The sequence below is a fragment of the Mauremys reevesii genome, linkage group 2 (genome assembly GCF_016161935.1).
Source record: "Mauremys reevesii isolate NIE-2019 linkage group 2, ASM1616193v1, whole genome shotgun sequence".
NCBI classification, from domain to species: domain Eukaryota; kingdom Metazoa; phylum Chordata; order Testudines; family Geoemydidae; genus Mauremys; species Mauremys reevesii.
Window position 1 is genome coordinate 260,274,997 of NC_052624.1, and position 26,050 is coordinate 260,301,046.

Consider the following 26,050-nt stretch of genomic DNA (forward strand, 5'->3'; position numbering starts at 1 on the left):
GCTTACACCATCATTTTTCGAGATGGACATCTGCCATCAGTATTAAGCAAGAGGTCAGACTACATGATCATAATGGTTCCTTCTGGACTTAAAATCTATGAATTTAGAGGTCTTCCTACCTAGTTTCAGACAGGGACATGGCATGGCAGTGAAACAGGGTAGCTCGCTCTAGATATCTTCCTAATCACTATGGAGAGAAGTCACATGTGTACATAGTTGATCATGAGATGCTACTAACCCCATGCAAAGTTCTCTAGGAGCAGACTAAATCATGCTAACCCAGTTGTGCTACTGCTGCTCCTCCTCTAATTTCAGAGGGTTTTGACAAGCCACTATTCCTCCTACCAAAGAACTCTCATTTGCCATGTCCCATGGGACTTAATAACAGAACTTCTTATTAAGAACAAATATAAGGTTAATACGGGAAGATCATGAAACACTATGGAATATACCATTATTATTAAGGCATCACTCAACTTCGTTTCCTCAGCAGGACTGAGCCCTGTCACTCTAGTGTCCCAAAATCTGACAGATCTAGGACCTAGATGATAAATAGCTGGGAAAGACAGAAATGAATTAGATGCATGAGTGGCTAATAGTAGCAATAGCCTCTCCTTCAATAGAGAACACCAAGTACTTTGATTAGTAAAGTATTACACAGCCTTGTGGTTTCTTGAGACTCCGGCTAAAAAAAGGTTAAATAGGAGCAAAAAGTACTTTCTTTTAATTCAGTTTTACCAAGGGACTGGCCAAGAAATTGCACCCCCAGACACAGATCTGTAATTGATTAGATGAACATGTTCATGCTGTTGGCAGAATGTTGCAGTCAGAAGTGTGTATAAAATTTGCAACAGAAAAGAAAAAAAATGATATGTAATGCTTGTTTATGAAAAAAAAATCCATTCTTTAATAACAGTAGATAGGTCCTGGCAAAAGTTAGTGTTGACAGTTGAATGTTAAAAATCTGATTTTTCCTTGTTTTGATGGAAAAATCCCATTTGGTCAAATCTGACCAAAAACAGAAGTAAAGCAACCATAGTGAGAAGTGAGATATAGGGAGTTTTTGAAACATGGGTACCAGTTTCACCCAGTTCTAATTAAAATGTATAAACAAATATATCTCTGGTTGTTGATATGAGAAGTAGACATGTTCATCTTCACCTGAAGAAATTAATTTTACCTGTTGAAAAATGTTGCGATGAATGAAAATTCCAGTTATTGAGATATGATGTGTGTGCATGCATGCATGTGTGCCACATATGCTGCTTGCATGCACAAGATTATACCCTTTGCGCCGAATGCCTTTGCATTGTTTGTCAATTGTCTCCATATATATTTATTGCAAACAACATGGATATTTACTCCTGTATTCTTTGGAAATCCAAGTCAATATCTCACAATAGCCTTGTTTTGACCTAGTGATCAGTTTTATTGCAAATAATTTGGTCTCTAATTAGTTCAGTCAAATTCATGTGACTTAGCTTTGATTTATGTGGATCTGTAATATAATAGTCAATAGTCAATAGTCAATAGTCTCACCCCAGAACTGGGTATTCACCCACGAAAGCTCATGCTCCCAAACGTCTGTTAGTCTATAAGGTGCCACAAGACTCTTTGCTACCCCAGAACTGGTTTCTCAAATAAAAAAAAATGTCTTTTCCAAGTGATGCTTCTGTATAGATCGCCCCTCACCACCCCAGTGACTTTGTTTGCAGGTCCCCACAATCCTACTGGATTGCATTGTAGACCTCCAATGGGCTTTTCACATGTAGCAATTTCATCCTCCAACTTCTATTGATTCCAGGAAAATTTAAAAATTCTGCAAATATCTCCTTCAGTTCCCTACCGGGTTCCCTAGTAGCATGAAGATTCAGAACCTTCGTTTGGTCAATTTTTGACACAGAGTCAATTTTTCCTGTGTGTCACAAGAGAATATTTCCTGGCCCCAATCAGCTAACATATGTCAGAACTACAAGAGGATAATTGATACATGGCAAGGATTGATATCCACTGAATCTAATGGTATCTCTTACAACCTTTCCTTCATGATACCTGTCTATGAGGCATCAAGCACACTTTTGACACTATATAAATGACAGAACGGTTTTCCCTGCTACTATAATTGCATTAGTCATTTTACGTTTCCATATATTAATAATTTAATGCTGATAAGCTTCCTGCCTTCTCTCTTCTCCCAACTCTAATCTTGCGGTCCTTTTTACTGTATATCAGCACTCCCACACATGCCTATTAAAGCACCTTTTTCATAAATGGCTTCTTTCAACCTGTAGTTGTTAGGAAACTTAGAATTAGATACTGAAACTTTAAAGTATTCATCTACTGACCTAGAGGAGCTAACTAATGTATCAGTCAACAATGCAGTAAATGAGTGAGAGCAGAGAATTCTGTCCTGAAGCCTAATTACTCCTACCTAGAAACTGGCCTTTATACTGATGTCACAGAAGGAATAAATAGACACACCGTGTATAATAATTAAAATACACACACATACACACAAACCAATAGATTTATTTTAAAAATAGAAGCAATGCAAAATTATTAGAACTGCACTCGGATTCATAGATTCCAAGGCCAGAAGGAACTTTTGTAATTATCGAGTCTGACCTGTATAATACAGGCCTTAGAAGTTGCCCAAAATAATTCCTAGAGCAGATCTTAAACAAACAAACATCCAATCTTGATTAAAAACATCCAAACAGATCCAAATGGGACTGAACTTTAACAACTCCAGCTCATCTCAACTAACTTCTTTTATTTTCTCCGGAAAGGACAGTCATTACTATATTTGATACCATCTAAAACAGTAGTTCTCAACCAGGGGTCTGGGGCCCCCTCAGGGGCAAAAGAAGGTTTCAGGGGGGCCACCAAGCAGATCCGGCATTAGACTCACTGGGGCCCAGAGCAGAAAGCTGAAGCCCCGAGTCTCAAGCCCTGCCACCTGGGGCTGAAGCTGAAGCCTGAGCAACTTAGCTTTGTGGAGCCCCCTGAAGCATGAAGCTCTGGCCAATTGCCTTGCTTGTTACTTCTTAACGCCGGCCCTGGCTTTTATATGGAGAAAAACAGTGTTATGGAGCAAGTCAGGCCTGGAATTTTTATAGCATGTTGTAGGGTGGAGGGATCAGAAAGAAAAAGGTTCAGAACCTCTAATCTAAAAGACTGTCAAACAAAGGGGGATGGTCCTTTCTAAAAACTCTCTCCAGCTAAAGGGAAAGAGATGGTGGATGTTGTTAAAATGAAAGCTTTATTTAATATTTTACATTTCAAATGGTTTAACTGTTTTCCCTTCTTTTCTGTATCATTAATAAAAGGCTAAAATTATTTTTAATTGTGGGTTTGCAATGGTACTGAGCAGGCTGAGTTCTCTGTTTACCATACCCTGAACCTTGTTTAAAACTGTTTAATATTGGAGAGTTGCTGAGTTATGTTAACACCTTTAACTCTTTTGGCTGATATATCCTATCTAAATGAATACAAATTCATGTACAGCCCTTTACATTTGCTTTGTTCAGGCTGTGAGAGTATGTGAAGTATATGAGGGAACAAATATAGTAATTTTTTTTTCTGTTGAAGGTTCTGTTTCTTCATAAAAATCAGCTGATGAGAATCTCTGAAAGAAAACTGATACTGATTCCCATAAATGTTTAACATGATATTGTCAGTCTTTCAACTATCAATAGTGATAGAAAATTAAAACTATGTTCAAGCTACTAGCATGTGTCTCCCCAGATAGTTATAAATGAGTTAAGAGACTACCAATTGTCTACCTGTCAAAGTACTGATAAACACAAATTTATCCTGTGCTGATTCGTACCAATACCAGCTGTGATAATCAGGGCAGTTTCTTATACACCATTATATACTGCAATTGTTACATTGTGGCAGATTATGCTAAATTACAGGGTGTTCTGTCATATCCCAGATCTTTGCAGAAAGCGTTTTTTTTTCCAGAGCTATAATCAAATCAGACTGATAGCAAAATACCTGAGCTAGAAACAGACTAGATGCTAATCTGGATTTCTGTGTTCAGCCTAGCCAATTTACCTGAAAGAATTTTAACAGATGTAAATATACACTTTAATCCAGATTTAGGTATAATATTGAGTGACCTATTAACTATAACTCAATATTTTTACTTTCTATTTTACTGTATGCTGTGTACATCCTGAACACTAGTAGTAGCTAGGAAACTGGAATGCAATGGTAGGTATTAATGCACTGTTACAAAAAATAGTGGCAGGAGAACTGAACAATAATTGTTATAATTTTTTTCTATTTGAATAGCAGTAGCAGTTCAGTATATTAAATATTTTATATACTGATAAGAAAATTAGATCTCGTTTTCTGATAACCTCCAGTCTAAAAAGATATCGTACCTACAAAGAAAGGAGAAAGGAGAGCGAAAAAACAATGCAATTGAAAGGAAAGGTTAAGCATGTGTCTTGGAGAGCCACCATTTTTGTATGGATGTTAGGTTAGGTCCACAGTGGACTTTGGTAGTGGATTATAGGACTTTCAATAATGTTTTAGGAAAGGATTTGAGGAGAGGAAGATAAAAGGATAGAAAATCAGGCTGGGAAGGTGTTTCAGAAATAGGGGGCATCACAAGAGAAGGAAATGTCTACTCCTGATTTCTCTCCATCTATTTAATCCTTCATCTCATCTTGTCTGTCAGATTTCTCCTCTTGGAAGTCTTGCCATCAGTTCAAGGTTAACATGTTCAAATATTCCCCCTGCCAAGAACTTTCCTCACCCATTATTTTCTGGCACCAAAGTCAATATGATCATCCTGCCAATCATCCACACGCAGATATAGGAATTATCTTTTTTGTCACACATCCAGGCTGCATCCAAATCCTGTTATTCCTTACTCCATAAGATTTTAAATATCTATCTCTATCTCCTTCATGGTTAGAACTGTGTGGAGGATAAGAATGCTTTTGCAAAACGGAATTATCAAAACTGTGGTTTTCAGACTGAAAATCTCTCTCACTCTCTTTCTGGTCAGAAATCACCAAAGAGATTTCAATACCTTTCCTAATGAAAACGTCATTGAAACTGATGGATCTCCATGAAACATTTCGTCTCTGATGAAACAGCATATTTTGAAATTTAAATTAATAAAATGTTCTGACCAGCTTTACTCATCTTCTATCCCCTGTGTTGCCTGATCCAGTTCATAATATTTTTTACCGCCAATATCATCTACCTTGCTCATCAATTTGACTATGTTACCCCCATCTTGGTATCCTTCACTCGTTCATCACTTCTCTTCCAGATCAAATTCAGGGTACTTGCCCTTACCTTCAAGACCCTGTGTAACTCCGCCCCTCCTTAATTACCTGCTTTGTCTTTTTTAATTTTACTGTTTGTTCCCAACAATTCTCTTTTGTCCACTCATTCATCATATTGTCTTACAAAAGTCTCTTCTTCATCTTCTTTGTAGCCCACTATATGTGGGACACCATCCTGGAGCTGCTCCACAATGTCACTATTTTTTCCATTTTCACAGCCCTCTCAAGGTTTCTCTTCTGCAGTCATGCCTGTCAGAAACTAGGACATTATACATAGGTTGTCAGTATTTGAAGATTTTTGATGTATTTTAACCACCTCTTATACCACATACACACACACACATACTGTACACACACATACACACACACACCAACAAGTGTTGCGTCCATTTCCTTTTGTCTGCTTCTCTTTCTATTTCTAATTAGAGGCTAGGAAGATGGAGTGAAGTTTTAGCCATATTTAAATTGATTTGGTGGTGGGACATCTAGAAAGGGAGTTGGAGATGCAAACTAAGCAATAACAAAGGTCTGGTATGGACCATGAAAGCTAGTGTTTATTATTATAGAGGTAGGAGAGTGGTGAGTACATAAAATTTCCCCAGGTTAATGTGCATATGGAGAAGGAAAAAAATGCAGGAGAACCCTGATGGATTCTGAAAAAAACAGGTTAGGAAGAGGAGCCCTTGGAGAAGACTCTGAATAAGATGTAGGAGAGGAAGGATGAGAACTAGGAGAGCACAAAGTCTCTGAAGGAATAAACAGTTTCTGGGAGGATTCATTGTGATGAATAAAATGGATAGGAAGTGAGGATGGAGAAAGGGGCCTTGGAAGAGGACACTAATAACTCTAGTGAGGCAGTTTCAGTGGAGTGGTGGCGACCTGATTCCAATATGCCAAGCAGAGAGCTAACAGGAGGTAGTCAAGGAATGGATAGAACATTAAAGGTGAAAGAGTGATTGGGTAGCAGATGGTGATGGCAGTGTGGTCAAAGGTAAATCCTTTGGAGAGAAAGGATTATGTATTTGAAGGCAGAAGAAAAGTCTGCTGAGTTGTTGAGGATTGGGAAAGGGGTGGAACAAAGGTAGGGTCAAAGGAAATTGAGTTGGAATGGGGTTCAGGTTGCTGGTGGAACTGTTAGAGGGGAAGTGACATTTCTCAGTTAACAGGTGGGGTGCTGATGACATCAGGCACAGAGTGTATGTGGGGATCATGAGAATCAACTCCAGGATGATAAGACATTAGCAAGAAAAATAGGACTCTTTTTCTGTGACTTTTCAAGCTGTTGATGAGAACTTCAGTGGAGTAGTGTTGCTGGAGAAGCCCCAATCTTTGGGTCACCCCCTTTGTCAGCTTGTACAGCGCAGAGCAGGTCTCGCAGGGAAGTGAAAACAGCTTCAACTCAGCTCAGGCTGTATTAACTTTCCTGTAGTATTCCCTGTAGGGTTAATGGGCTTGAGTGGAGGGGAATGATGTGCTTCCCTTCCACTCCGCCCCCCACCATCAGCTCTGTTGCCTCTATGACCCAGATTCAAATCCTAGACTCTGCAGAAGACCCTCTGAGAAATCGTGGAAAATGGGATACGGAGCCGGAGTGATGGCCCTCCTCTTCACATGAAGATCTGGAGGAACAAATGAGGCCCTCTGGCCTCCTATTTTCTATTTCATCAAAGTTAATATTTTAGCATATCAGCAAACTTTATCACCATCTAACATTAATGAAGAATCTGTTTAGTTCTGTTGTCTATAAAAGCATTATCACTTGGGGCAGTGAAATCAATACAGCCTAGCTTATTTAGATTTGGACTTTAATGAACCTTTTGAATAGGCTGTTAGCAGATTCAGAATTAATCCTTATTGTGATTAATTAATATAGTTCTAAATATAATGCAGTTGTGCCTAGGAATCAGTCATGCACCAGGGCCCAGAGTGCTAGGCACAGTACAAACACAGAACAAAAAGATGGTCCCTGACCCACTGTGCTGACAGTCTAAGTAGAGAGCTTGCACCTTTAACATTAGTGTTATTAAGACACTATTCAATATATAACATCTGGGTGGGAGAAGAAGGTAAGACTGTTCCCTTTATGAAAGTCAAGTATTTCTTGCTTTACATATGGCAAAAGACTGTATGGAGTTTTTTCTTGTTTAATTCTTGTGTAAAATCTATAATCATGAAACTATCTACACGTGATATATTTGTTGTGCTGTCTTAAATTCAGTGGTTATGTGTAATCAGCAGCTTATTGGTGTAACCACTGCAATGAAAGCGACCAACATTCCTTGGGGGGAAAAAGTCAGCTCAGTTTCTTGCAGAGTGAAGGAATTTGGAAATGTAAAGATTTTTATGAGGTAGGGTGGGATTTTTAAAGCCACCTAGGGATTAACTTGAAGGGGAAATGGGCTACCAAATCCCTTTGGCAGATTTGAAAATCCTGCTAGTAGTATCTGAAATTATCATGCTTTAATGGCTAATTCATGGAAATCAGCACACATCCAAGCAGTCGGAATGTGCACTGCAGTTTTCCAGAGGGGAGCGGGTGGCGGAAGAAATCTGTGAGGGCCATGGCTAGTTGATCTATGTAGTTCGTAGATGCATATTCCCCAACCTGTTTCTCGGATGGGCTTTTCAAACTGTGCCCATCTGCACAGCAGAGCTACACTAGTTCTAACTTTTCTGGGGACCCCCTGACTCCCCAGGATAGGCTTTTTCTATTGTAGAGTAACACTGCATATTAATAAACGTCATGGAGTTTTTCGAAAGTCCAAACTATCTCAGAGAGTTCTAGTCTTCACCTGATCACCCAAACGCTGGGAAATAACATTTTGCTGGCGTGTTGGTTGGATGATGAGAATAAATTAAATAAACTATAAGCCCTTCATTACTCAGGTGTTCACAGCATTTGCAGATGAGTAAAAGGGAAATGAAGAAAAGTTTTCATTTGTTCATTAATTTCAGTGAAAATAATAAAAGCCCTACAAACCCTATGGAAAGTTATTGTTGTATAGATGAGGGAGACGGATCATCAGGCACAAATATTGCATTTATTCTTCTTGACATGCACCAGCACTAGCACCAGCAATAATTTAGGACACCCGAGAGGTCATAACCAGAGAGTCTGTAAGTGGTTAGATAAAAACTATTAATCAAACAGAAGTATTTTTGTTGATTAATGGCTTCTTTATTTTTTCTTCTCATATACTTAATTTCAAGTATCCTTCACTTACTGAAAATAGATGCACTAGAATATACAAATAACTCATGATGAAATATGTATTTTGTTTTGGAAATATTAGAACTAAGGAATAACTGTATAACACTTTATAAGTAAAAAAGAAAACTAGGGGTGGAATGGGTTGCTCTGGGATTAGTAATAGAACGTGAACCTTTACTGTTATTATTTATATATATTACACTACCAACTAGAAACCCCAGTAAGAGAACAGGACCCTATTCTGCTAGGTACTGTACAAATATGTAGTAATGGCATAGTGCCTGGTCTAAAGAGCCTACAGTCTGATAAGACACAATGGGTGGATTAAGAGAAGGAAGACAAAGGACAATAATACAAATGTATTTTTCATGTACTAGGAGTGTAAAAATTATACCTCGCCTCCTGCCAAGCCTTTGCCATCCAGCAGTGCACTGTAGGCATCATAGCAGGAGTCTTAAGGGAGAATTTGAAGAGTATAAGGAGGTAAGTAGTTCTACAATTCTGGGGGAGGGAGTTTGTGCCACACATTGGAGAAAACATGGAGATAAAAGTGAATACAGATGGTCCACAATTTTTACAACAAAAGATTTTTTCATCAAAATTGGTTTAAAACCATGGGAAAATTGTGAATATTGTCAAGCTTATTTTTTTTTTAATTTCTGTTTTAATTTGGAGATGCCCAGAACTGAATGAAGCATTGTGAGTGTGATCTAACCAGGACACTATAGAAAAGAGATCAAGTGCAATATTATAATTTCAAATATGATATGTCTCTTTCATCAGGAGGTGTGACTGCTGCAGTGTAGACATACATGAGCTAAATTTGCTCTAGTTCCATCAAAAGTCAGCTTGTGTAAGGAGAAGAGTGGAGCTGTGGCAGCATGGATAGCAGAACAGGCAGTGGCTAGTCCCTCCTGCCTGGACCCCAGGGTCCATACTCAAGCCACCACTACCTGTGCTGTTGTGGCATCATTGCTACTATTACTCAAGTTAGCTTTGATCTGGCTAAATCAAACCTACCTCAGGTATGTGTGCATATGCTGCCATCACACCTCCTATTTATCATCATACAATTATAGTAATGTAGGATTGGAAGGGACTTTGATAGGACATCTAGTCCAGTCCCCTGCACTGACGCAGGACTAAGTATTATCTAGACCATCCCTGACAGGCCTTTGTCTAACCTGTTCTTAAAAACCTCCAATAATGGAGATTCCACAAGTTCAACATCCCTAAGTAATTCTTTCCAGTGCTTAGCTACCCTTAAAATTGGGAAGTTTTTCTTAATGTCTAACCCAAATCTCCCTTGCTGCAATTTTAGCCCATTACTTCTTGTCCAGTCCTCAGTGGTTAAAGAGAACAATTTATCACCCTCCTCTTTATTACAACCTCTTATGTACTTGAAGACAGTTATCACATCCCCTCTCAGCCTTCTTTTCTCCAGACTAAACAAATCCAGTTTTTTTGTCAATCTTTCCTCAGACATCATGTTTTCTAGACCTTTAATCATTTTTGTTGCCCTTCTCTGGACTTTCTCCAATTTGTCCACATCTTTTCTGAAGTGTGGTGCCCAGAACTGGGCATGGCACTTTAGTTAAAGCTTTCTCACTGCTGAGTAGAGTTGAAGAATTATTTTTCATGTCTTGCTTATAGCACTCGTACCAATACATCCCAGAATGATGTTCAATTTTTTTGAAACAATATTTCATTGATGACTAATATTTAGTTTGCAATTCACTATAAACTCCATATCCTTTTCTACAGTACTCCTTCCTAGGCAATCATTTTCCGTTTTGTATTTGCACAATTGATTATTCCTTCCAAAGTGAAGTACTTTGCATTTGTCCTTATTGAATTCCATCCTATTTATTTCAGATCATTTCTCCAGGTTGTCAAGATCATTTTAAATTCTAATCCTGCCCTATCAGCTTGGTATCATCTGCAAACATTATAAACATACTCTATATGCCATTATCTAAATCATTTATGAAGATATTGAATAGAACTGGATCCAGGACAGACCCCTGTGGGACCCCAATTTATATGCCCTTCCAACTTGATGACGAACCATTGATAACTTCTCTCTGAGCACAGTTATCCAACAAGATGTGCACTCACTGTATAATAGGTTTCTCTAAGCTGTATTTCCCTAGTTTGCTTATGAGAAGGTCATGTGAGACAGTATCAAAACATTTACTGTAATTCCCTGGTTTGTTCTTATTTCTCTTTTTATAGAATGATACTGAATTTTACCTTTTCCCATCCTTTGGGATCTCTCCCATCCTCCAGGAGTTCTCAAAGATAATTACTAATGACTCCGAGATCTTATCAGCCAGCTTCTTAAATACTCAAAGATGTATTTTGTCAGGCCCTGCTAACTTGAAGACATCTAACATGTCTAAGAAATTCTTAAAATGGTCTTTTCCTATTTTAGCCTCAGATCTTACCCTTTGTCCCCCTATGTTCACTATATTGTCTGATCACTGCTAACCTTTTTGGTGAAAATGGAAACAAAAAAGGCATTTAATACTTTGACCATTGATCGTTTTTTTGTTAGTCTTTCCCTCCTCAATGAGTAACAGGCCTATCCTGTCCTTGGTCTTCCTTTTGCTTCTAATGTATTTGCAAAATATTTTCTAGTTACCCTTTATGTTCCCAGCTAGTTTAATCTCATTTTGTACCTTACATGCTTGTGGAGATTCTTAATTATTATTATTCATTCTTTGTAATTTGACCTAGTTTACACTTTTCATATATCTCTTTTTTGAGTTTCAGATTGTTGAAGATCACCTAGTAAAGCCAGGGTAGTCTTTCTTACCATACTTCCTGTCTTTCTTAGGCATTGGGCTAGTTTTCTCTTGTACCCTTAATAATGTCTCTTATAAAAAACACCTGTAAACTCTCCTGAACTCTTTCTTTCTCTCTTAGATTTGCTTTCCATAGCATATTACCTAACACTTCTCTGCGTTTTCTAAAGTCTTCCTTCCCGAAGCTCATTGTCTTTATTCTGCTGCTTTCCCTTCTACCATTCTCTGAACTCTGTCATTTCATGATCACTTTCCATGCTGCCTTCCACTTTCAAATTCTCAACAATTCCCCCTATTTGTCAGCATCAAATCTAGAACAGTCTTTCCCCTAGTCACTTTCTCCATCTTCTGTAATAAAAAAGTTGTCTATTTTTATGCCTACGAAATAGACATTGTCTCCAAGTTGAAGAACACACTTACAGCTGATAATCTGTGCCCTGGTATATTATTTTCCCAACAGATGTGTATTTTGGATCTATCTATCTATCTATCTATCTATCTATATAGATAGATAGATAGATATAGATATAGATATAGATAGATATAGATATAGATATAGATAGATATGTTCCATTCTATGCATCTGATGAAGTGGGCTGTAGCCCATGAAAGCTTATGCTCAAATAAATTTGTTAGTCTCTCAGGTGCCACCAGTACTCCTTTCCAATATGTTTTCAAGTAGTAGACAAAACCTGTTCAGCATCTCTTAAAACAATCTTCATGGTATACATGTAAGTGATAAATGGCAAGCCTTTGTTCTGATGCATATGCAGTTGATTAGTTATGCCTGATTGAAACCATCTAGGACAGAGTACTTAAAGAACTAGAAGTAGAGAAATGTGGGTGAAAGTTTCAGTCAGGACAAGCAGGGTCTCTGTGTACATACCACTTGGTGCACACAAGCATTTGTATGGGGAATGTCTTGTGTACAAGTTATAGTGTTAAGAATTACTGAATTCGTATGCACAAATTAAAGGCTGGGCACATGTCAGTTCTAATATGTACATACAAAAGTGAATGTGCAAAATACAGCACAGTTAACAAGTCAGATTCAATCCCTCTTGAAAATATGCTTGGGCTTGTTTCTAATATTCTAATGTGTTTAGAACAAATGCAGTCCTGGTGTAAGCAGATACAATTTCATTGATTTTCAGTAGGAATTGATAGGTAATTCAGCACTTTCTGAAATCAGGCCACTTACTTTGATACCTAAATATGAACTTACGAACCTAACTTTAGGCACCCAGTTTTGAATAGCTTGGCCAAAGAGTTTACCTGTTGCACATACAGCAAAAGAGTTTTTTTTATTGTTAGTCTTTTTATTATTAAATATAGTTAAAAGTATATGTTAAAATATATACAACGGACAAAAAGTTCAAATTTAGTTGCCTACAGTGAGGCTGTAAGTTCTTTCAGGTAGATATTATCCTTTTGGTATATCTCTGCGATACCTAATCCAATATGGCCTTGATCCCTGAATGAGGATTTTTACACAATATTATAGTATAAACAATAACAAAATGGCCTAATTTTCTTAAAACTTTCTAAGTTTAGTCACCAAAGGTTGAAAATGTTGGAAAACATATCTAAAAGTTATACGTGTTTTAACTGCAGTGTTTTCCCTCGCTCTCCACTCTGTATTGTCTTTTTTGGTCAAGTGATTGGCCAATATTTGAACCTTTGTGGGTTGTTTCTGTTAGTAGGAGAAATTGATAAATCTGATTTATTCTTTGATGCAATCCTGTTTACTTACAATGAATATACACAAAATCCTGTTTCTTTGAACATAACAGAAACAAACATCAGGCGGGGTTTTTGTTTTGTTTTTTGCTTATAATTTCCAAGCCTACCTTTCCAGCCAGTCCTGTGCCCCAAGGAATTCTGTCCCTTTGCTCCCTCTCTGGGCCATGTTCTCAACTGTTTTTCTCACCTTCTGCTGACTTTCTATTCAATATCCTTGCCCCTGCATTTCCAAACAGTCCTCAGGAAATACCCTCTTATTCTCCCTGAGTTAGTTTTTGCTCAGAGCTTGCCATGAGGTACAGTGCCTTGGGCAGTGGTTTCCTATTGTTTCTGCTATCATTACATAAAGGGTCATTTAATTGTTCCTTACATTTCACCTCCATGAAGGATGGTTAGCATATTCATCAGCTTTTAACTGGCTCTGGATTGATTGTAGTCATCATCACCTTACATAATAACAATATGATGTTTTTCTTTTTAGGGCTTGTCTACACTTAGGCTTGGTCTATATTGGGAAATTAGGTTGATATAACTACATTGCTCAGGGGTGTGAAAAATCAGTTAAAGTGACCTAACCCCCAGTGTAGTCAGTGCTAGGTCAACGGGAGAATTCTCCTGTCAATCTTGCTACTATCTCTTGGGGAGGTGAACTACCTATGGTGATGTGAGAACCCATCCCACTGGCGAAGGTAGTGTCTTCACTGAAGTGCTACAACAGCACAGGTGCAGTGGTGCAGCTGTGCTGCTGTAGCCATTTATGTGTAGACAAGTACTTAAAATGCTGAAATAACACAGCTATGCCTTTGCAGTGCTTCAGTGCAGACACTACCTATGTCTACAGGATGAATTTTCCCATTGACATAGGTAATCCACCTCTCCAAGAAGCGGTAGCTGTCTATACCATAGGTCAATATAGCTACGTCTCACCCTTGAGAGATGTAGCTATACAGATGTAAATTTCTAGTGTAGACAAGGCAATATATTGTAAGCTATTAATGGCAAAGACTGTGCATGAAATCCTTTCCCCATTTAAGTCCAATGGCGATGAGGTCAGAATGTGCATGTGCGACTAATGTCTGTAGTTGCTAATGCTAAATAAATAATAATAGTTAATAACAAAGGTGAATATGTCATTTTAGTACCCTTATTTAATTCTGTCAGTCTACATAAAAGTGATTTGAAACTCAGACCTAGGAAACTATTCAGTTAGTGCCGGAATATTTTGTAACTGATCATGGTCAGTGTTTTCAATGGCATTTGTGATATGACTTCTGAGAGCAGAATGATGTAATATTCATAGATCTAATCCTTATAACAGCTTCTGTATTTCATGAAGTTCCCAGACCTAATCTTAACAGACATCCAGTCTCTAGTAATCAAACATCCTAATAATCTTACTCTGTAACTTGAGCTCTTTAGCAGTATAGTTCTATCACGGTACTAATACTACTCTAATTTGAGGGCAAAGAACATTTCAGGGGGAACAAGATAGGACATATGTCAACAGAATGGCTTAACCTTAACTTAATATACTGAGTTTAAGAACAAAATTGTCTCTCTCCATTTGCTAGAGAGGAGGAAGCCAAAAGGTGTCTGACAGTAATGGATGCCAAACAACAGCTCTAATGGTATCAGATACCCCAAAAGGAGCATGATGGGAAGGGTTAGCAGAGTGTCCAGGACTCTGTATCTCAAATACAGCTGGAGACTGATGCTTGGGAAAGTATATGGTCAGGAGCGCCGCCAGCTTTTTTGGCGCCCCAGGCGGCGGAAGGTCCTGCCCACGAAATACCACAGACGACCGGGATGGCTGAAGATCCGGCCACCACAGTCACCTCCCGCAAATGTTAGTGCCCATGGCGACCGCCTAGGTTGCCTAATGGGTTGTGCCGGCCCTGTACATGGTGCACTTTTTAAAGGTATAGTGAGTTCCTTTTCCGAATGTACTTCTCCAGAATTCATCTAGCTTGTACCCTGGGTAACCAGAGTGCTGGCAGACACTTCTGCTTGAATACAACACCTCATCCTAACCTCCTCCATTCAAACATCGGGCTAAAATAGTCCTAAAAAAAGTAATAGTGACTTATTATTATTATTACAAAAAACAATGTTACAAAACTGCCATGTATTATGCAGTTGTATTGTTGTTATTGAGCAAAATAACTCTATACAATTTCATTATTCACCAGTTGTGTTGCAATTTGGCATTGTCAAACTCAGAATATTATAACATAGTACCACCACACTGAGGGCATTTCAGCCCCCTGTATTTTGAAGATATATCTCTCAGGGTAATTACTGGAGCAGAATATCATTTGTAACGTTAATCACCCTCCTCTAACCACTATACCCATTTTACCGAAGCACAAAAGGGTTACGCGATTTTTCAAAGGTCACACAATGATTAAGTGGCAGAACTGACAATTTAAACCAGTGTTCCAGTTTTAGGGTTAACTGCATCTTTGACCTTTTGCTCCCTCCAGTCTTCCTCAAGGATACTCACGTATTAAAACAATCTTGCAGTGCATTCCAGGCTTTCTCATTGCAAAATCATCCAATATCTTCTCTGTTAATAAGCACAACAATCAGTGGATCCTCTTTGCAATAGACAGTGATCCTCCACTCACTTTCAGCAGTGCAAATCAGGAGCATTTTCTTAGCTCAGTGTTAAACTGCTGAAAGTAAGAGCAGAATCAGGCCACCAGAGAAGAAAATTAGTGGCTACTAGAGCACGTTTGTATCAGGACTCTGAGATAGATTTATGCTTTTAAAAAAGAGACTTTCTAGAGCAGTGGGGCTGAGGGAGGAGGTTAATGTACATACAACACTGCTGTCTTTGTTATTTCATTTGTAATATAGATTTACTTGTGAATGCAAACACTGGCCAGAACTCAGGTACTAAAAATACAGGAACTGACTGAAAATATTCCTCATGGGTCCATGGTAAAACATCTAAAATGTTCAAGAAAACAGAGCTTCCTCATAGAGAGAATATAAAATAAGGAGAGCAAAATGCATCAAAATAATAGAATGGAAGGCACTAGATCCATATTCACAGTTGCTTCAACTCCAACTTGTACCAAATTCCAATGATCTCTCTTCAAACAAATGTTATTCAGTAGGATTAACCATTTCCCATTGAGCATGTGTATATTTTTCCCTAACGTACTTAAGCAGCTCAATATCTGCTCAAATCATATTGTGTCAAATACTTTGTCACAAACACCAATCAAATTCTTCAAATAAATTATCTGACAAATATTTGTGACCTCTTCCTATGAGCTGGGGATGATTCTTGGGAACCCAATGTGACCTTACGATCCCAGGATGAGTTTGCAAGGCTGGAAGTTAGAGATTTTTTTTTAAATTTATTGATAAGTGAAACAGATTTGATCTGGGGTAATTTGATTGTACTGGGATACCAGTTTGCAGATCTGAGATCCTTGTCATAACTTCCCTTGTCTAAGCTAAAGCACTCTTTGTTAAATGGTGTATAACACACTCATGGGAGTGATAGCTATATGATAAACTGTGGAGTCACCTGGAAACATGCTATATACTGTGGAAACATGTTTTATACTCCATTTTATTGTCCATTTTTGATCACCTCACCTGCACTTTATCTTCAAAGAGCTAACATTTTAAAAATAAAATATAATTAATAGAGCTGAGTGAAGAATGGCAGTTACATTTTGTGACAATTTTTGAGGTTTCAAAATTTGTTTTTGTTTCTTATTGGAACAAAACCAAAACCTTTTGAATGTTTTTGCAAAACAGAAAAGTGTCTGTAATGTCAGTTTTCCGCTCTGAAAGGTCAGGTTTTCGATTCTGCACTCTTACACTCTCTCTTTCTGTTCAGACATAACCAAACAGTCCTGGATCCCAGAAAGCCTATGAACAAAATCTGTCAAAACACCCACATCTGAGAAACTTTTGGCTTTGATATAATATATTTCAGGGAAAATACATTTTGCCAAGAATGTTCCTACCAGCTCTAAAAAAAAAACAAACAAAAACAAACAACAACCCCCCCCTAAACCCTTCAGGATAAAATTTCCTTTTTTTCCCTTCCTCCCTGCTGTTTGCTGTCACCAAATATGAAATATCATCCTGAAGTCAAGTTGAACTGTGGCTCAGAATATGCTCCAGCACTGGACATGTTTAACATCCGATGGTTTACTACCCATGGGGAATGAGTCCTTGTATGTCTCTACTAGATGGGGAAGATTCACAGTTTTCCAGTGGGACCCATTACTTTCTTTTATCCATGATAGACTTGTGTGGGCCCCTATTTGAGGAGCCTCTGAACCCTGTCAGAGGTATTCTGTTCAGACAGCTCTCTATGTACGGTGTGCTGGTTTTTACAGACTACAAGTTTGAGGATGGGGAGTAGGCGCCCTATGGTACTGAACTGTGCTTCTGGGGTGAGAGGCTCTGACCGCGGGCTCCATTTTGTGATGGGGGATAAATCTGAGGGCTGCTGTTTCCTTTGGGCTCTGGGTAAGGAAAAAGCTGTGATGGAACACTGTTGTTGAGTGCAGGGTTGAAGACATGAGGCAAGGGTTAAATTGACATCTTGTTAGTGCTGAGCCCTAGCTCATGGAGTCCTCCTCTTCAGCTAGGTATTGAGAGCAGAAGCTGGAGACTGTGGGTTGTGCAGCAGATTTGAATTTCGCTCACAGTTGATCGAGGAAGGATTGAGTTACCCATGAGGTTATGCTCTCTAGGTTGAAAATAGTGTGTGGCTACATTAAGTCTAAGAACATAACATAAGAACAAAAGAACGGCCATACTGGGTCTGACCAAAGGTCCAGCTAGCCCATTATCCTGTCTTCCAACAGTGGCTAATGCCAGGTGCTTCAGAAGGAATGAACAGAACCAGTCATCTTCAAGTGATCCATCCCCTGTCGCCCATTCCCAGCTTTTGGCTAAGAAAGAAATCTAAGAGTAAAGAGGGAGGATTCATTTTATGGTCAGAATCAGGGGCTATTACTCTCTGATTTAATAGCTGTTGCTGCCAGCTACTACTGTGCAATCTAAGCAGGTACAACACAAAATTGCCTTACTCCTTTTTATTTCATTTGCACTGCCTTTGCCAGACTTAGAGTGCTGGCCTGAACTCCTGCTTGCCGGTGTGCCAACACAAGAGAGGCCTTAAATTTAAGGGAGAGCATGCACTCAGCGATGGGCAGATCTGTATATAGTGCTAAGAGTTTGGTTAGTTTTATGTTGCTGTTGAAAGCCAGAGTCATTAGCTGAACTAGTGCAGCACCACCTAGTGAATTTGGACACACATAACCGTTTAACCTGAATGATTCTGTTGCATTTTCCATTGTATGTTGCTAGGATAATTTTTTTTAATAAAATGATGTTGGTTCTTGTTTGGGTATTAATTGCCTGTATAAGAACCATTATTTATATTGTTGATCTGGAGGTGATGAAACTACAACCCCAGGTGTATACGGTGCCTGTCCAGGTGGAAGTGCCGCCCACCATAAATATTCATACAAGTACAGAATGCAGAATGATCAAGAGAGGATTCCCACCTAATTGCCAATCTCAACTGAGACCCCTCAGGATTTCCATTATACTTTATGATGTAAGGCACCCAGGCAGCAGGTGAGAGTTGCCTGCTCCCAAGGAAACTAAGAGAGGAAAGGGGGTTACACTTGAAATACTGCATGTTAACTTTGAGACGTTATTATATATTATTATGAATAAGCTATTTCAGATAATCTTCCCTTTCCTCTGGGTCTGTTAAATTTGGTTTATGGGGATAAGGGAGCTTGAATTTACCAGCAGAGAGAAACAAAAATAGGCTAACAAGCCAAAAGTGTAAACATGTAATACCTCTGTTAAAATAGGTTATTTTCCCCCACTAGCCTGTAAAATATATGGTATGTACAGATACATGATGGTGTTGCCTGTAAAGGATTTACTGGCACTGTTTTCACACAACCTGCATAACTCAGTCATGCATTGCTACTCATAAGTAATATGGGCATCCCAAACTCATATCAATGAAAGTTTACACCTCTCCTCCCCATCATCTGTTCACCATTTATAACATTAATGGGCCCTATCCACTTGGGTTAAGAAACTTCAGTGAAAGTTTGAAATACTCTTTAGCATCTTTTTGTGGGAAGAATCAAGTTTTAAAATAAATCTGGCCAGTATGGTTTCCCTGTAGTAGGGGAAGCTAAATGTGGTTAATGTGGTGTTTTAACCTTCAATTAACATTCAGATGGCATCTAGGGGTAGTATGAAGTGGCTGTGTGATCAGAAAGCCATTGAGGTTCAAAGATTGTAGCTATTGGCAGATTTCCAATAAGAGGCAGCATAATCCTTTCTTCTGCAATGGGGTTCAGGTTCTGTGCCTTGACTCCCATATTACATGTATCTAATTGTGGGTTTGGTTAATTTGGTGATTAGCTGATGGTTGGTTTTAGTTGATTTAATTTGCAAAGGAGTTTTTTAAAAATAAGATGGGGGAAGGAGGGAGACATTTATTGCATCCACTGGCACTGGGGACTTCTGAATCCTGTCACATGACTGGGATATATGCATTTGTAAATCTGACCCAGGTCACATTACTGAGGCCAGGGAATAAAGATGAGTCTTGTTTACCAGCACTCCTGAGTGTCACACCTTTATTACAGTTAGCAGAACAGGAGGGAGGTTACTTGTGCAGCTGGTGAGAGTGTCAGAAGATAATTAATTACCTAAACATTGCTAGTGCTGGGTTTCTCATTCTGATCATCTCACTCTGAAATTTCCCTCCTAACCTTCTTTCCATGTCTTGCTACAAAAATAGGGAAGATATTGGTTGTAGGAGCATCGCCCAACAGCTCCTGGACAACCTCTGGGCCTAGTCTTCCTGTGGAAAAGGCAGGTCCCCATAGCTGCTTCCAAACCCTGTATTTGGAGATGTCAGCCTTTCATTTCCTGGTCATACAGGATCCCTCTGCTACACCCTGGACATGAGATATGGGGCCAACAAATAGGAAAAGAGAAGGGGGCGAAAAAGTAAGTATAGCATTTATTTTTTTAAAGACAAAAGATAATGAGTGTTAAGGAGCATTTTCAATGAAAAAAAAAACTTGGTGAGGCAGAACTGTACATTCTGTGGAAGAAGACATGGTGATGTCTGTGGAAAAGGTGGACAAACAGGTGACTGAGATGTTTGTGCCCATTTTAAATTCCATAAGATGCATAAAGAAAACCTGTTCTTTTTTGTAAGTATTTTTTCCCTTGGTTACTTTTACCATAGAAATATTAGATATATCAAGTCTGCCTTCACTGAAGGACTATGGAGCTGAGATTAAATACTGGCTCCATTGAAGTCAATTTTCACAAAGAGAAATTTTCTCCCATGTATGTTTTAGGTGTCTGAGTTAAATAGAGGACAACCACTTGTTTTTTATTTAACAATAGTCTCAGTAAAACCCCCTATCAATTGCACAGATTTATGTCTCTTAATTCTGTCATAAATCATGTAGTTTTCCAGTCTATCGCAGAGAATAGCAGTCATATTAATATTTCACTAGAATTAATTTCTGTAAAGGAGCATTTTTTGAAATATACTACATATGGTATTTCAGACACAATTTAATGTTATTTTGCTTATTTCGTGTGATTGTTTTCATGGAATATCATGGACTTTTTACAATTGTAAAAACCCCAGTAAGACAAAGTGAGTAGAAAAAGAAATTATGTGAAAAGGCTTGGCAGAATTCAATTTTTATTTTTTTATAATTTCAATGGATATCAATGTCTATCTTTAAGCATTTTATTCAATTTGTAACAATATAATTTTCACAGTTGCTCAAAATTATACGTTTTAAGCATTTTTTCCTATTTTTCTTTTTGCATTTTCATAATTTCAAGAAATTAAGGGGAGAGGGTTAGACAATAGGGTGGTCAGACAATAATTATTTAATGAGAAGAGATGATTAAATTCAAAAAGTTAAAGCTTTATAATTGTTATAACACAAATTCTTACCAACACATGTCAAAATATACAAAGTAAATATCCTTATATCTATCTCTAATAAGTTCTCAAGCAGCATTTTTCTTACTTTGCCTATCTGTAAATTTTGATTATTATCTATGGGGATATTGTTCATTGGTTTGTGTGTGTGTGGTGACATCGTTTACTGACATTTACAGATAAAAATCAAATACAAGCCTATGTATGAATTAAACATTTCTGTAGATTTTTTTTTAATTTATTTTGTATTTGGACACACTCCAAAGTCATCTTGAGCATCTTCATAATTACTTGTTGCCCCATATCCCTCACATTTGTCACATTAGTGTGTTACCATAGAAACCATTCTGCTATCAAAAATTAAACTGTTTTTTTTTTATTTGAACACTCCTCTACATAGTAAAGTCTGTTTCTAGTTGAACAAATAACACATTGGTTAGAAAGAAAACATAGGAAAGACTTGTCTTTTATCTAGAGAAAGTAATTTTGCAGGTGGCATCTTTTATTCTCAAAAATGATAATGTGGTTTTCTGTCTCTGCCTCTTTAAAACTGAATTCATAATTTAAATGAGCTTTCTTTGATTTAGGCAAGTGTATTTGATATAGATTTCAGCAACACTGGGGTAAGATGATACTGCAGATAAAAACGATACAGCAGGAAGTGTTGCAGTTATGTCTCTTGTTAGTACTTTTCAATTGATAAGATTCAAATATCTGATCAGTCTGTAAAATGCACATTTTACTAGTTTGTGTGGTCCAAATAACTGAACAGTTTTGATATTTCCCATTTGCTTGTCCCTCTGTATAAATTACATTTAGCAAATCTTTTAGTCTGGAAGTAAGCTACACTGCCTAGTTTGCACAGAATTGGTGTAATAAACCTGTGGATAAGAGCTTATTCAACATGCAGTCACATTACTATACACCTCTGCAAAGTCTTATAAAATTCTATTACAAGGCTATCAAATTTAATCAGCCAGTCAGTTTTGAGCCAAAGCCTTGCACTCCCTACATCTTAAACCTGTCACAGTAATACAAAACAGGCACTGGATGTTTCCATTTTTGAAATCTTATTTTGATCACATAAATAAGTAAAACAAAAGATTGCCTCAAGCCAGATTGTTTTTGTGCCTTGCCATTAAAGCATTCAGTCACCTCCAACCCACCCTCCCTTTTACAGTTCTGCCATTTGCAACTACATTAAACATTCCCGTTATAATGAGACTACTCTGATTATTTTGATGCTATTTTCTGCAAGAGGGGAAAAAAGCAAAACAAAAAAATGCAATTTAGAGAATCATTAACTAACACAAACAAGGACATTTATCTCTCTCTCTTTTGTGATTCTTCTGCACTCATATGATATCATTAACTATATTAAATTTTCTCCAAAAATATGAAAATCCATAATGACTCAAGACATGTTTCAATTACAGGAGTCAAAAATAATCCTTTAAAACACATTCACTATTTTAATAAGATCCAATTAGAATAAGCAAATGATGCACAATGTAGTCAAGTGCTTCTGTCTCAGAATCAGAAGTACAGCTATGGTATTTGTGCTTTGTCAGAATTGCTAGTGGAGACCACTCTTTATGAATACAGTTTTAAATCTATTAAAAGTGATATTGTCCTGCAGTTTTCTCACAAAATCTTCATTCATTTGATCTGTTTGTTAACTACAGATACCACTTCTTCCTTGACATAAAGTAGATAGCAAGTATCCTTCATTTTCTACAGGCACAAGAAAAAAAATAATCTATACCTGTTCTTAGAAATCCAACTCCTGAAGCCCTTTCTCAGTCAGTATCCCCATTGACTTCAAAGGGAGGTTGGCCTAAGTAAGGACTTCAGGTTTGGGCCACATCATCCTTGCAAACTTCTTTCTGAAATGGTCTTTTTGAAAACCTAGTTATCTGTGAGGGTGGGGGAGGTGTGCAGGGGGAATGTACTGTCCCGCTCTAATTCTCTAGATGTCATTTAGAATCTCAAAATCTTCAAGGCCAACTTCTGCTCTTGGACACACATGCATGTCTTCTGTTGACTTCAGTGGGATCTATGTAGATACGTGAGGACAGAATTTCCCCCTGAGTTATACACTTTCTGTCCCTATGGAATGTGATTTCCTCCCTCCCTCCAAACAGGTGGAACTATCTTCATTTCATATTTTCCTGTACAGGTAAAGGCCCAGATTCTGCTTGGCCCTTACTGGATATGAAATGTACAGCAAGATTTCCCTGATTTGAGGCCTGTCCCTAAGGGCCACTCACAATTATAGTCCCTGCTTTTGCAGCAATAGAGGGACTGCTTTGTTTCTATGCCCCTGAGTGCAGATGTTAACCCAATGGGGGATGAAGGAAAAGTTGGATCCATGCTCACTGCTCCCCATGCCAGCCAGTCAAATAGGGAGCATCCCACAAGATGATACAAACTATGCAGTGCCTCTGCATGTCACGCTGGGATTGTCCTATTCAGACCTGTACCCTGTTCAGTCTATCCTGAAATGCAGTTTACTCCTTGAACAAGTTCTCTATTTATTTTTTAATCCTCTGGGGCAGGTTACTCTTTTCTAGTGCCTGAGAAATCTAGAAATCTAGTGCAGTTGGAAGTACTGTAGAAACGATCTCCCTCCCCCCACCGACATTTACCAAGGTCTGAGGTATGAGATGTCACAGAGGGCCGAGAGTGATTGTAGGGTGCTGTCTGAGATGTAGCTGAGCAAATGGGTGGAACCGAGAGCCTGCAGAAGTGAAATGGCCAAGACATAAAGAGTCTTGAAGGAAGCTGCCTGGTAAGAGTCCAGGGGCCACTAAGCAGAGCAGATTCAGACAAGGGCTATCTGTATCTAGAGCTGGGATGGGACACCCAGAGCTGTGAGGGGAGCTGCTCAGGACCATCAGAAATAAGTGGAAGAGAGAGAAAAGGAAGGCAAAGCTGACAGAATAGGCCAATTGCCACACTATAAGGAGGGAACTAGGGGTGGAAGGAACAGGCCTCTAGTTGCTACTATTGGGCAAGGCAAGCAGCCAGCCTTACTTCTCCATATAGTGCTTGTTAACAATGAGGTTCTCATAGAGTATCAGCAGAGGGAGAGGAGAAAGTAAAGGGGAGAAATCAAGAGAAAGGAGGGAAAACAACGAGCTAATATAATGTCATTGTCAACCATGTATTATTGCCACCTACTCAGGGCAACTTGCAAACTTATCCTGCAACTGTTCATAATCTTAGTATTTCTTCTGCATTATGCAGTCACAATTTCACTTCTAGACAGACTAAATTTAAACCCATTAGTCATCAAAGACTAAGGCAGCTCCTCTCATAGTTTCAAAAGGATCTAAATCTGTCGGAGATGCCTCGTTTCATGTAATTTCAGTAACAATGTGTGGTCTGAAGGCAGAGAAAATGAATCTGAACAAGTACAAGCTTTCAAAATGAGTTTTAGACATATTTCATATATCTTGTAGGCTCACTACAAAAAGAATTTATTGTAACACCTGCCAGTCCTTTTTAGTGCAGCTATTCAGCCAAGCATCAGAATTCCCCAAAGTGCCTGTTTTAAAATAACTATCTAATCTTTACTTAAAGGATACATTTATCAGCTCTTTTGGCTATCCTTTAGCGCCATATAGCATCAGTTACCACAAACTCTAGGGAAAGCAAACAATTAGAAACATTTACAAATTTTAAAAGCCATTGCAGATCTCATTATGGAACTAACGAGGGACTTTCACACTTAAGCAAACTTGGATAAATGAAGATTTGCACTAAAATAATTTGACTTTCTAAATTTTTTTCTGCCTTCCTTAGATATTGTTTAATGGATTCATGGGTCTGAGTAAGTGCTGTCCGTCTCAAAACCCAGCTGTTTCTTTTGCTTAAACATACAGCAAATTATTCTTGATTATTTATTGTTATTTGTGAAACATCTGTGCTCTACAAAGCACAAGAGAAAATATGACTCTTACTCTGAAGAACAATAGCATTGTCTGTTCTCAAGGAAATGATTAAAAAAATTAATAAAAATCCAGCGATTTGTGGTAATTGAAGATTCATGTAGGAGGAGTAGACTGTCTGTGAGGTAGAAAATTCTTCTTCAGACTTTAGAACTCCAAGAACAAGTGCAGGTATCCATAGGGAGGAACACAGACTTCATTCCCTTAGCTCTTGCTTCTCTCTCCTTCCTAAGCCAATGCAACAGCCTTGTTTCTCCTCAGCTCCTGCTTACTCTTCTCTCTCAGACCCCTTCTACTTTTCTAACTTCTATGCAGTCCCTCCTGCTGAATGCCCAGTGGGAAAATAGGCTCATGTTGCCAGGTCACTTCCAACTGTCCTCATCCCTTCCTGAATGTGATTTCACCATGAAGCAGCTGTGCATACCATGCAACTTTCTCTCTATTCCACCGGCCTTTGCTATTGCCACCAGCCCTGCACAAGGCTAGATAAGTAGAGCAAGAGTGCTAGCCAGCAGTGTTATTAATAGGAGGGAGGTCAGTCCCGGGTTGGCTCTCTCCCCAGTAAGCACAGGACCTCTCTACTCCCAGCACTTCTTTTCCAAAAGAATCAAACTGCCCATAGGAAAATAGCTGTGACAATAGCTACCCTCATAGAGGTCCCCTTAATATTAGAAAATAGAGAATAAAACAAATACTTCTTTATAATTAGCCATTATTTCAAGAAAATCATGGCGGGGGGGGGACGGGGGACGAGTGAAGTTAGCATTTTTTGACACTGTATTTTAACTTTCTTCAGTGGCATGTCCTTTGAGAGCCCTTAGAACACAGTATTTAAATAGTTCTGCTAAAAAAGTGTCCTTTTTATTTAGCCATTATTTCTGCTGGATTATAAGAGTTGCCAGTGGAGGACTGCAAAACTCTTGGAATGAAACTTGCCTGCTTTGAGAATCAAGGCAAAACAGGCCTGTTTAGACAGAGATTCTCAAATCTTTCTGGGAGGCTTGGCCAAGTCCCAAGTGAAACTGGGCTACTTT

At 38.4% G+C, this 26,050-nt stretch overlaps 1 long non-coding RNA gene across 3 annotated transcripts in view; it reads left to right on the forward strand.

Moving 5' to 3' along the window:
- Window positions 1–26,050, forward strand: part of LOC120398654 — a 119,955-nt gene that overhangs the window by 69,367 nt on the left and 24,538 nt on the right. For all 3 annotated transcript variants that reach the window (XR_005594606.1, XR_005594608.1, XR_005594607.1), the window contains one exon: window positions 19,888–20,099. This is a non-coding gene — a long non-coding RNA (uncharacterized LOC120398654). The remainder of the gene's footprint in view (window positions 1–19,887; window positions 20,100–26,050) is intronic.